Below are 11287 nucleotides of genomic sequence, written 5' to 3'. Positions count from 1 at the left end.
CATCCCAACAGGTGAATGTGCGTGTCTTCCTAATTTCCCATTCGCTGATGTCATATTAGTAGCTTGAAATTCTGGTGGGATTAGCAAATAGTATAAATCAGGTCTTCTGGGGCACCTGAGTGGCTCAGTCAGTTGAGCATCCGACTTGTGATTTTGGTTTGGGTCATGATCCCAGGGTCATGGGAGTGAGCCCCACATTCGGTTCTGTGCTGAGTGTGGAGCCTGCTTAAGATTTTGTCTCTCTCCCTCTGCCCCTGCCCCTCCCCCAATAAAAAAAAATTAAGTCAGGTCTTTTATTTATATTCTTGGTTGTCTAGACCCAGAGGCTGGCGAACTATGGCCTGTGGGCCTTCAATCTGTTTTTGTAAATTAGGTCTTAGTGGAATACAGACCCATCCATTTAGTTTTAATGTTTATTCATTTTTTTGATAAAGGCAGAGTGCGAGTGGGGGAAGGGCAGAGAGAGAGGAAGACACAGAATCTGAAGCAGCCTCCAGACTCTGAGCTGTCAGCCCAGAGCCCGACGCAGGGCTCGAACCCACGAACTGTGAGATCATGACTGAGCCAAAGTCAGATGCTTAACCGATGGAGACACCCAGGTGCTCCCAGGCCCATCCATTTAATATGCATATTGTCTATATGGCTACTTCCAGGAGACAATGGCAGAGTTGAGTAGTTGCAAGAGAAAGCATACAGCCCACCAAGCTTAAAATATTTACCGTGGGTCCCTTTAACAAAAGTTTGCTGATCTCTGGTCTGGACTTAAAAAGTGATGAGGTAAATGCTAATAATCAAGATTAAACTTAAGAGCGGGCTGTTAAGAGCGGGCTCTGCTCTCATGGCAGAGAGAGAGAGAGAGAGAGAGAGAGGAGGGAGAGAATCCCAAGCAGGCTTTGTCTGCACTGTCAGTGCAGAGCCTGACGCGGGACTCCAACTCACAAACCGTGAGATTATGACCTGACCTGAAATCAAGAGTTGGATGCTTCACTGAGTCACCCAGGTGCCTTGACTCTTACAATTTATGATGAAAGTACAACGTATAATATACATAGCTCTTTTTCTTTTTTTTTGGAGAGCCAGTTGTTAAGCACTTACGAGCTCGTCTCTGGACAGACCTGGGTAAGGTCAAGTAGGTCGTTTAGCCTCTCTGAGCCTCGGTGTCCATGTCTGTAGTGTGTTACAGTAAGAAGATACTAGTATTATCCACTAGACAGCACATTTTTTCTCTAGAAAGAGCCAGCTAGTAAACATCTTTGGCGTCGTGGGCTAGCATGTGGTTTCCCTCACAAGGACTCAGCTCTTGTCACCGTAGCACGAAGGCAGCCCCAGAAAATGTATAAATGAATGGGTACGATCGTGTCTGGTACAATTTTATTTAACAGGCAGCGGGCTGGGTTTGCCGCTGAGCGATGGTTTGTTGGATCCCGTGCAAGATTATATGCTTCTCGAGAGCGGGAACTGTATTTCTCGTGATGAGACTTGTGTCCTTAGAACTTGGCACGGTTCCTGGCACACATGGCAAGAAATCAATAAATATGTGTAAATACAAAAACAGCCACGAAAATGAAGCGGCGAATGCCACCTGCACCAAGACGGCCAGTGCTCGCCAACAGGATGCTGAACAAAAGAAGCCGGAGACAAGAGAGTGCCTGCTGTATGCATCCATTTCTACAAAGTGCAAGAGCAGGCAAAACAGAACTCCCCCTTCCAGTCAGGATGGGATAACAGACTGAACTGATCCCTCCCACCACAAGCAACGGAAAAAAAGCAGGTAGAATGTATGATTTAATGATGTATGACCCTGGGCCAAGAGGGCAGCGCTGGTCTGTGGTCTCTGAGAATAGGGAAAAGGAATGAGGCATCCAGACACAGCCTGATGGTCTTTCTGAGTGCTGGACATGGGGACAGGAATTTTTTTTTAATGTTTATTTATTCTTAGAGAGAGCTCGTGTGCATAAGCAGGGAGAGGGGCAGAGAGAGGGAGGCATGGAATCTGAAGCAGGCTCCAGGTTCCAAGCTGTCAGTACAGAGCCAGACACGGGGCTCGAACTCACGAACTACGAGATGATGACCTGAGCGGAAGTTGGACGCTTAACTGACTGAGCCACCCGGGTACCCCCAGGGATGGGAATTTGGAAGTGCCGATGTGGCTGTAATTTGGAGAGGAGGGAAGTAAGTGAGCAGAGCCCCAGAGAGTATCTTCATGTTTCTGGCTGGGCGCTAGCCTGCACCTGAGTGAGAGGAGACAACCCTAGGCCGCGGAAGGAACCATACCATCTGACTCAGCAATTCCTGTCTTGGGCTGCTATTGATATTTGTGCACAAGTTTTCTGTGGACACAGGTTTCCACTTCTCTGGGATACATACCTAGAGTTGGCATTGCCGAGTCCAATGGTAACTTTATGCTTGACAACACGATTTGCTACGGAACGAGTTTCCAAAGTGGCTCCACCCCTTTGCCCGCACCTGCTATTGTCTGTCTCTTTGACTGTAGCCATCCTAGAGGGTGGGAAGTGACCTCTCACTGTGGCTTTGATGTGTATTTGATTTTTTTTATTTCCCTGATGGATAGTGATGTTGTGTAATTTTTCCTCTGTTTATTGGCCATCTGTAGATCCTCTTGTATCACCATCTATTTTTAAAATAAAGTTTTACCAAAACATAGCCATGCCTTTTGTTTACACATTGTCTAGGGCTGTTTTTGTGTTACAAACACCAAGCTGAATAGCTGCAAGGGAGACCATCTGGACTGCAGAGCCTAAAATCCTTCTGTGTGGCCCTTTATGGAAGGAGTTTCCTGACCCCTGCCCTAGACCACAGGCCTGAACGATTGTAGGGTTTAAAACCCCATTTCAGTTTTCCAGTGACTGGTTATTTTCTGGAATGAAGCATGATCAGTGCTACAAAATGGAACGTCCTAGGTAAAGTGGCACAGGTGGTCACCCTGGCCACTGCACAATACATGTTTGCGAATGAATAAACAAAACGACTGCTTGCCACTTTGAAAGCAAGCATCATGGAAAAATATTCCTAAAACACAAAATAGATTCTTACCTAAGGCTTTCTCTTCCTGGACTGGAGTGGAGGGTCTGTTGAAGCATAAAGAAAAAAGATCTAAAGGAGAAACCACAAAATAGGTAAATTGGAGGCCACCCCCAAGAGTTACAATAACCCTTGCAATATTAGAAGGTGGGACCCTAGCTCTGTGGTCCAGTTGTGTCATTAGCCTTGACTCATGGATTAGTTTTCTATTGCTACATAAACTCCCACAAACTCCGTTGTTTAAAGTAAGACCCGGGGGAAGTTCTTTGGAAACAGCCAAATAGCAGTCTCTGAGAGTCTTCTCTATAAAAGCAATGGGGACATTAGCAAAAATTGTCCAAATTAACTTTTTCAGAACTCTGTAAGATTAACCAAAGGCTTGCAATGATCTAAGGAGAATTCAAGAATACCAGCTAATCTTGGCATGAACAGTGAACTGTAGGCATTTTAAAGTGCCCTATTTCCACCTTCCATTCCCAAGCTCCACGGAAGCTTTGAAAACCAACAGCTTTGCAAACCTTGTAACTAGGAATACCTAGTTACAGCCAGAAGCCTCACCTCCACTCGAAGGGGCTGAAAAAGTTTGGAGGTTTCCAAGAGTCTCTCCCCAGAGAACTGTCACTATTTGACCTGTCTGGCAGTTCCCTGAAAAAAAAAAAGTCAAAGTATTTGAATAGAACATTCCTCTAAAGAAGATACAGAAATGGTCAAAAGCCCATGAAGAAATACTCAGCAAAGGGGCGCCCGGGTGGCTCAGTCAAGTGTCTGACTCTTGATTTTGGCTCAGGTCATGATCTCAAGGCCCCTGTGGGGTTCCATGCTGAGCTCAGAGCCTGCATGGGATTCTCTCTGCACCCCCCTTCCCCTGCCCCTCCTCTGTGTGGCCCTTTACAGAAAAAAATTTTTTTCAGAGCAGCACACACATGTTCTGTCTCTCAAAAAACAAAAACAAAAACAAAAACAAAAACCCACAAGGAGATAACACTTTACCTCCACTAGCCAGACAATTAACAAGTGTTGGCAACTCCCCCACCACCAGAAAAAAAACCCCACAAAACACACAAAAACAAGGGTTGGCAAGGATGTAGGCAAATTGGAACACTCACACATTGCTGACAGGGTTGTAAAATGTGGCAGTCACCTTAGAAAACAGTTCGGTAGTACCTCAAAGTTACTCTTTGACCCAGCAATCCCAATCTAGGTATATACCCTAAGGGAAATGAGAAGCCATTCCATGGGAAATTTGTACACAAATCCTAATAGCATTTATTCATAATAACTAAAAAGTGGGAAACATCCAAAGGCCCATTAACTGATGAATGGATACACAAAATGTGATACACTCATACGATGGAATATTATTCAGCCCTAAAAGGGATAAAATCCTGATAACACGCCGCACCGTGGGTAGATCCTTGAAAACAACATGCTACATGCAAGCAACCAAATACAAAAAGTCACATACAGTAGGATTCCACTTACAGGAAATAGCCAGAAAAGACAAATTCATGGAAACAGACCGTACATCAGTGGTTTCCAGGGACCAGAAGGATGGAGAGGACTGCTAACGGGTACAGAATTTCTTTTTTGAGTGATGCAAATATTCTGAAACGAGACAGTGCTCCGGCTGCCCATCTCTTTGTCTACTGAAAACTCTTGAATTGTACACTTCAAAATGGTGAATTTTATAGTGAGGCATGTGTCAATAAAGCTGATAAAGCAAGCACCCATTTATCCGCTCTCAGTGCTGTAGGTCAGAATTCCGGCACGGATGGCTGGGTTCCAGCTCAAATGAAGCTGGTGTTTGGCTGTGTTCTCACCTGGAGCACAGAGTGCTCTCTCAAGCTCATTCCTGTCGTTAGCAGAATCCAGTGTCTTCCAGCAGCCGAACCGAGGTCCCTGTTCACTTGCTAGCTGCCAGCAAGGGGCTGCTGGCCACTTCTGCAAGCCCCTGCCTCCCTTGTTGTGTCCCCCTCCATTTTCAGGCCAGCAGTGATGCTTGATGGAATACTTCCTGTGCTTCAAATCCCTGACTTCGGTTCCCAGCTGGAGAAAAATTCTGCTTGTAAAGGGCTCACATGACTCACTGGGTTTCTGTCTTAAAGGTTCGCCAACTTGGCGCTTGATGTTTTAATGACACCTGTAAAATGCCTTCAAGGCAGGACCTATAACGGTGTTTGAATGAGTACTCAGGACGCTAATATATTTGCATGATCTTTAGAATTCTGCCTACCACAGCCCATATCTATGGTCATTCTGCTTGGGGTGGAGGTAACCGTGACCCTTCATTTACCTCAAGGTTCCATGTTGCTAAAATTGTGTCCAGCATTTTGATCTCTCCAAATGGCCCATCTGTTAGGAATAGTTCACACGAACATCGGGTGTTGTTCTGCTCCAACCTTGGCCTCAAAGGGTCAGTGTGATGCCTTATGTGAGTTGAAATACCTCTGTAGGAGGGTCCACTGGGGGGCTACCAGTGGTGGATCTGCAGGCCGCATGCCCGGTGATGATTCCAGCTATCGTGGGGTTTCTCCTCTGGCGAAGGGCGACCTGGGGAGGAGTAGCATCCAGCCCTGTCAATGCGGCCTTGAGCCGGTGTCCTATCTTCCTCTTTGTGATCACTGCCATTTCAGGCTGGTGAAAACCCCAGACTTAACCTTCAGGTACTGAGTGTTCACGGTGGTGTGGTGGAGGTTGTCTGGAGGCACTGGTGGGGGCCATAAGTAATAACTTATGATAAGAAGCATCACACAGATACAGAGAAAAGAGAAGTTACATTTTTCCAGCACAGGATCAAAAGAGGGTAAACCAGAGGCCTGGGTACTCTGTTTTGTTTCTTTTATATCACTCCCTAAAAGGATACCGGCAATACGTGATAAATACGAGTGGAACGAGGAACTGAGTGAGGGCTATTTCCAGGGCCTGATTGTGCCTGGTCTATAAAAGCGTCAAAGGCCTATTTCCTTTTAAATTGTTTTCTTGGAGTCAAAATGCAGATGATCTCCTCCAGTTTATGACTAATAGTGGATTTCATTATTCATGGGTTAGCACAGTCCCTAAGTCTGCAGAAGGTTACAAGACCAGGGACACATCAATTCTGCTCCTCTCGGAGCCCGAGAAAGATGACTGATAGGCGGGTCGGCTGCACTCCAGGTCCTCACTCCCAAAGCCTAATCTTTCCATACAGATGCTGAACAGGCCTTGGGCAATTTGAGTGAGGCTCCCAACGAATCTTTTCTCCCTCAGAATAATCAAATTTTGAGAATGTGCTATAGGAAAGAACTGTCACGTTCCATTAGGTTAGCTCTGTGACTTGCACGGAAATTGTCAGGTAACTCAATTGCCGTAGTCCAATCATTTACAGGCATAATTTAGTTCACTTAGAGTTAATGATTAATAACATGTCCTGTTTGGAGCTGTGGAAAGCAAGCAAGGAACTGTGGTGCATCTGATAGTTCACAGGGGCTGCAGAAGCAGACTGCTAGGGTTAGAATAGGCATCCAAAGACTGTGATATCAGAGGAATGCTTATGATTAATTTAAATTATACAATGCTCTATAGTTCACAAAGCAATGTCACTTATGGTCTGTCTTGATTCTCAAGGCAATGTATAAGGTCAGTATCATTATCATCTCCATTTATAAGTGCAGATACTAAGGATCAGAGGCAGTGCCTCATTCAAGGTCACTTGGCTGGTTTGTAATAGAGTAGAATGAGAAGCTGAAATTAAACTCCCATTATGGGTGGAATTGTGCACCCCCTCAAAAGATATGTCCCAAGTCCGAACTCCTAGCACCTCAGAATGTGACCTTATTTGGAAATAGGGTTGTTGCAGATCAAATTAGTTGAGATGAGACCATACTGGAATAGGGTGGGCCCTCAATGCAATATGACTGGTGTCCTTATAAGAAGAGGAGAGAGACACAGAAGATACATGGCCATGTGGAGACCCAGAGACACAGGGAGAAGGTCATGAGAAGATGGAAGCAGAGACCAGAGTGATGCGTCTACAAGCCAAGGGGTGCCAAGGATCGCTGAACATCACTGGAAGCTAGGACAAGCACGGAACAGATTCTCTGTCGCAGCCCTCGGAGGGAACCAACTCTGCTTGGGCTTGCAAACCTCTAGAACCGTGAGAAAGAAATTACTGTTGTTTTAGGTTACCCTATTTTTAGTACTTTGTTATGGCTGCCTTGGGAAGCCAATATGGATCGTAAGAATAATAGAAGTTTCCATTTCTCTGGACCCTGGGTGTGGCCCATATGCATACTAGTATGGAGTCTTTTATAAACTCTTTAAGATGTATTATCATCAGTGACTTTTTTGTGACTTAACTGAGTCAAATAAGCACAGAGGTGGAGTTGGGAGCCCAGCCCCAGACCAGAATTTAAAACTGTGTCCTGTCCACGATGCCCCTGAGCCACGAGAGTGTCCAAAACGTTTGTGGCAGTGTTGGGGCAGTGCTCCTCAACCCTCTTGGGCTGCTCCTTTATTTGGGTTCTTCCAGGGACCACTGACTCAGTTTGAACTCTACCACACTAACTTGTATCCTTTTGTTATGAATAACCACAAAACAGTGCCTGACCCCCAGAAAAAGCTCAGTATTTGTTCTTTGGGGAACAGGTAATAAAAGCTCCTTAACCTGTTACAGTCCATTGAAATTCACAAAGGATTTTCACATCGATTCTTTTAATTAGATTGTTTACAAAAATAGCTTGAAGGACGCTTTGTGTTCCTGTCTTTTTCCTTTCTTTCCAACCTTTTAAAGAAGATTTTGCCATGTCATCAACCAGATAGTAAGCTTCTAGGAGGGAATGGATGTTTTCTTTTCTTTCTCCTTGAATAATACTGGTTCTTGAATGGGTTTCACTGGATCTAGACTTATGGTCTTGAAATGATCGCCCAGACCATTCTGAAAATGATTATACAGAATGAATTGGAGAATCTCTATATAAAAATTAAAAATAGAACTCCCAATTTTTATCTCCCAAATCATAGAAGCCATTACCAACTCTTCCTGAATGTTGCTGTGATCCATTTAAAAATTCTTTCCCTGCTTTACTAGACTGTGAGGTGATCCCAGCTGTCACTATTCCCTTTGGACTATGAAGACTCGGGGATAAAGGAGGTATCAGCCTTCCAGTTCAGTGCTCTGTAGTTCCTGGGGTCCTGGAAGATGAGAGTGCTCTTCCCAGAGTATCACAGGCTAGGACTGCCTTTCCAGAGTCCATGAAATGCCATGGCCATGTTCTTATCATGTTCTTGGGTGACTACTAAATTCCTACCCATTTTAGCATCTTATGTTCAATTTCCTCCCATATTAGTTTTCATGATGTTTTTGTCTGGCATAGATGCCCCAGGCAACTTATTCAAAGTTGAGGTAGGGAAGCCTAAATGGACCGTTTCAGATTTTTAGTGACACAAGAGATGTTCAGTATAATTCCACTAAGTAAAAGGAAGTGGCTAAAAATATGCGTAACGGGATCCCAGTTTTTAATTTTTCTTTCTGCTATTACAGAGGTGTGACTTTGAACAAGTTACCTATCCTCCATGAGTATCAGTTTTCTTAGATGTGCACAATAGCATGTACCTCGCAGGGTTAATGGGAGGGTTAAGAGTGGTGCATTTGACAATCTTTAACAAACTTTGATGAGTTATACCTTGTGTTAGTTTACTAGGAGTGTCACAACAAATACCATAGACTGAGTGCCTTAAACAAGAGAGATTTTTTTTTCACTCACAGTCCTGGAAGCTGGAAGTCCAAGACCAAGGTGTCACAGGGTTGTTTCTTTTGAGGCCTCATCTCCTTAGTTTGCAGAAAGCCGCCTTCTCCCTATGTCCTCTCCTCACCTCTTTGTGTTTGTCTGTGTTCTGACTTCCTCTTTTTATAAGGAGACCAGTTGTATAGGATTATGACCTCATTTAATGTAATTACCTCTATAAAGGCTCTATCCCCCAATACAGTCACATTCTGAGGTACTGGGGGTTTTGGAGTGCTGGGGACACACAACTCAGCCCGTAAGCATACCTCCTGCACAGCCCACAGTCCACTTCCGCGAGGCTCCTGCCGTCTTCTTCCAGCACCTGCGGAAGCTAGTTCCTTCTGCCTGGAGCGTCAGATCAGCCTCTTTGGCAGGTCCAGCATCCAGCCCTTCCTCCCTTCTGAAGTTCAGCTCAAATGTAAGAATCTTTAGGAAGCATGTTTGGATCCCAACCTTCAGGAATTCATCTCTCCCCCCTCCAGGACCCTGAGCTTTTCTCTTGCATCTGTATCAGAGCAATGCTGTCCCATATTTACTTCTGCATCCCCGTAGGCCTAAGACAGGATCTGGCACATAGTAGGTTTTTAGGAAGTAACCAGGTGAACTGCACTGAATGTCCGTTAGTGATACCAACGCTTTCCCTTTGTCTGACAAAGCTGAGAAATGCCTTCATTTGACTGGTAATGGAGCATTCTGAGGGGGACAGACCGGAGCAAAGAGCACGGTCCCAATGAGCCATTAAGACACGTGGAATAAATAAGTTCATTGATCTTCCTTCTTGTTTATTTCATGTCTAAGCAGCCTCTCTTCGGGTGTGTTTGAAGCAGCCTAACATTCATGGATGCTGACATGAATGTTAAGTGACTTTCCTGATTTATAGATAGACTTTGAATTTTTAATCAATATAGGAAAAGCTATTTTGCCCAGGAAGTCTGGTGTATCATGTGGAGTGATTATTTAAACTGCTTGTGTAGGAGGATAAATAGTGCAAAAAGGAAAGTCTGCTGTGAAAATGTGCAGAGATTATTTAAGCAGGGCTGTGTTTTTAAATGTATGGAAATGCATACACATACATTTTTTTCTGTCCCAACAATTTAATTTAAAATGGACTTCCTCTGGATACTGAGGATTACGGCACAACTAAAAGAGTGGCTATGTGGAATTATCCTCACCTCAAGGACGTTCCCTTGCTCCCACCACCTCAATTACAAACATGTGAGCCCTTATGAAATCTTAAAGCAGGGGCGCCTGGGTGGCTCAGTCGGCTGGGCATCTGACTTCAGCTCAGGTCATGATCTCGTGGTCTGTGAGTTCGAGCCCCGCGTCGGGCTCTGTGCTGACGGCTCAGAGCCTGGAGGCTGCTTTGGAGTCTGTGTCTCCCTCTCTTTCTGCCCCTCCCCCACTCGTGCTCTGTCTCTCTCTGTCTCTGAAAAATGAATAAACGTTACAAAAAAATCTTAAAGCAAAAAGCATGCCTCACACACTTCCCTTTTCCAGGCAAACCTGAAACAACACCAAGCCAGGTGATAGATAATCTTCTGTTAACAGCTTAAGCAGTGAAAGGTCCAACATGCTTGTACATAGCCTAGAGAGTTCTGTACTTCACAGCCTTTACAGCTGAGATGTCTTTTAATTTTTTAAAAATTTGAATTCCAGTATAATTAACTCAGTGTTAATTATAATTACTTATTACACTCAATTATAATTACTCAATGTTCACTGTGATTAAGTGTGGTCATTAATCCCCATCACCTATTTCACTCATCCCTCCACCCATATCCTCTCTCTGGTAACCATCAGTTTGTTCTCTATAGTTTAGAGTTTGTTTTTTAGTTTCTCCCTCTCTCTCTCTCTGTCTTTTCCCTTTGTTCATTTGTTTTGTTTCTTAAATTACACGTATGAGTGAAACATATGGAGTTTGTCTTTCTCTGATTGACTTTTTTGCTCAGCATTTCTTCTCTCTCTTTTGGTGCAAAAAAGGTGGTTTTATTAAAGCACAGGGACAGGACCTGTGGGGAGAAAGAGTTGCCAGAATTATACTGTCTGGATCCATTTGCAATCTTGTTGCAAATGGCAAGATTTCATTCTTTTTTTACGGCTGAATAATACTCCATTGTATACATACCACATCTTCTTATCCATTCATCTATCAATGAGATGTCCATCTTTAGAAAAAGAAAACAATTTTACCACTAACGGGCAACTTTAAAAAAATCCTCTGTTCCTTATGCAAATTCCTTATACAAGTTCAGTAAAAGGTGTTAGGATGGACGAACATATGAATTGAAAATTGAGATTTTTTTCCAGCAAACTTCCACATCTTCAGAAGTAATTTAATTTTGCTCTATTCTTTTTCTTTGATGACTTCACCATCCACCCAGCCTTCAGACAAAGGCTCGTAAGGGGTGCAGTTGGCACCCCCTCTCTTGTCTCCTACATCCCGTGAATAAGTCCAACAACTTTCCTCAAATCTGTTCTCTCTG

At 44.1% G+C, this 11287-nt stretch overlaps 1 protein-coding gene across 1 annotated transcript in view; it reads right to left on the bottom strand.

Moving 5' to 3' along the window:
- Positions 1-1356: 1356 nt before the first annotated feature.
- Positions 1357-11287, bottom strand: part of GPR65 (G protein-coupled receptor 65) — a 93204-nt gene continuing 83273 nt past the window's right edge. Inside the window, exons 4-5 of the transcript XR_006293461.1 lie at positions 3055-3114; positions 1357-1506 (exon numbers count right to left, since the gene is read on the bottom strand). The gene's annotated coding sequence lies outside the window, so the exon portion shown is untranslated. The remainder of the gene's footprint in view (positions 1507-3054; positions 3115-11287) is intronic.

The sequence above is a fragment of the Prionailurus bengalensis genome, chromosome B3 (assembly GCF_016509475.1).
Source record: "Prionailurus bengalensis isolate Pbe53 chromosome B3, Fcat_Pben_1.1_paternal_pri, whole genome shotgun sequence".
Classification (NCBI taxonomy): domain Eukaryota; kingdom Metazoa; phylum Chordata; class Mammalia; order Carnivora; family Felidae; genus Prionailurus; species Prionailurus bengalensis.
This window is presented reverse-complemented; position numbering and strand designations above follow the sequence as displayed.